The sequence below is a fragment of the Panthera pardus genome, unplaced genomic scaffold (genome assembly GCF_024362965.1).
Source record: "Panthera pardus isolate Hobbes unplaced genomic scaffold, ASM2436296v1 HiC_scaffold_8, whole genome shotgun sequence".
NCBI lineage: Eukaryota > Metazoa > Chordata > Mammalia > Carnivora > Felidae > Panthera > Panthera pardus.
The window spans coordinates 114439175-114441031 of record NW_026527013.1 but is presented as its reverse complement, the minus strand read 5'-3'; the positions used below and the strand labels follow the sequence as shown (position 1 = coordinate 114441031).

General features: G+C 42.2%; 1 pseudogene; it reads left to right on the top strand.

Annotated features, from left to right (window-relative positions):
• Window positions 1-568: 568 nt before the first annotated feature.
• On the top strand, window positions 569-1555 carry LOC109263597 (glutamate-rich protein 2-like; annotated as a pseudogene).
• The last annotated feature ends 302 nt before the right edge of the window (window positions 1556-1857 follow it).

Below are 1857 nucleotides of genomic sequence, written 5' to 3'. Positions count from 1 at the left end.
AGTCTAGATTCTGATGAGAAACTCACAAAGATGGGAACAACACAGAGGAGAAAGCGCCTGTGGTCTTAGTGAATACATATAGGAAAATGGACATTAAAAGTACTTCTGGCAAGAGCTCAGAAGGAAATGAGGAACATGTATTGGAAATGGGAGCAAAGGTTATCCCTGTTATATAGTGGTAGAAAACTTGGCCGAATTGTGTTTTCTTTGCTGTGTGGAAAGCAGAATTTGGGGGCACCTGGGTGGTTCAGTTGGTTGAGTGTCCAACTCATGATCTCACAGTTTGTGAGACTGAGCCCTCTGTCGGGCTCTGTACTGAGCATGGAGCTTGCTTGGGATTCTCTTTCTCTCTCACTCTCTGCCCCTCCCCTGCTCATTCTTTCTCTATGACCTTGCGGTTCATGAGTTCAAGCCCCACATTGGGCTTGCAGCTGTCAGCCTGTCAGTGCAGATCCCTGTTCAGATCCTCTGTCCCCCTCTCTCTGCCCCTCTCCTGTTTGCACTCTCTCAAAACTAAATAAATATTAAAGAAAAAAAAAAGGTGTCCATGGTAATGCTGTGTCTCAGCTCCCCGCTCTAAACTTGGCACCAAATGTGAGCTGGGCTGGCCTTCTGTGTCTGCTCTGTGGACGGGCAGTGTGAAAGAACCATGAGCAGGTTCAGGCTCTAGGACTCCATAGCTGCTGAGGTGGCACGCAGAAAGGTACCAAAATATAGACAGAATGGCAGATTGCTAGTGTTTGATCCAAAGGAAAAAGTGTTGCTTGAACCAAATGAAGCAATGTCAGATAAATGCCTCCTTGGACGCAGACCAAGATTGGCAAGCAAACTTTGTACCTCACTAACACAAGTCTCCCTAAATGTAGCTAGGAGATTCTCAGAAAAGAAGGAAGTCTCTTCCAAAATTATTGAAAATACAGCCTCTTTAAAGAATACTGAAAATAGAGTATCTTCAAAGACTGTTGAAAATAAAATACAGACACAAATCTACAGTCTAAGTAAGCTACAGTCATCTTTCTTCTTATAAGAAGGCACAGGTCAAGTGGGCAAAAATGCAGTCCTTTCAGAGCAGGAGAAAAATAATAAACATTGCCTTCAGGATATTGATGATAAGTTGCCTGAATCGACAGATGATGATGGTGAAGATAATACCAACAATGAAGATAATGATGAAGACAGTAAACCCTAATAAAGATACTCATGCCCCATTAGAGTTAATGGCAGAATTTCTGAGAGCAGAAATGAGCCAACACTACCATTTGGCAAAAATGATGTCAGATGACTCTAATCTATGAATGAGAAAATCCTGAGGCCAAGGAGTTTTTCTCATTTATTGAAGAAATGTTGCTGATGGAGGAATCTCAAAATCTTGAGAAAGATGATAAAGGTAGTGAAGAAGACAGTAGCAGTGAGAGTGAAGGAGAGAACAGTGAGGGGCTAAGTGAAGACATCTCTGAGGAATGTGAAGATGGGTAATGAAGGTTGCTGCTATGGTTTAACCTTCACGTATTTTCATTAGTGAATACCAAGGAAATATAAAGGACAGAGCTGGAAAAAAAAAAAGAGGAAAAGAAGGCAGAATTCATATGCTATGAGCTTGAATATTTAACTGAGGATATTTCTTTTTATTTAAAGAAAAAAATTTAATATTTATTTATTTTTGAGAGAGAAACAGAACATGAGTCAGGGAGGAGCAGAGAGAGAGGGAGACACAGGGAGACACAGACACAGCCTGAAACAGGCTCCAGGCTCTGAGCTGTCAGCACAGATCCCAACGTGGGGCTCAAACTCATGAACAGCAAGATCATGACCTGAGCCAAAACCAGCCACTTAACTGACTGAGCCACCCAAGCGCCC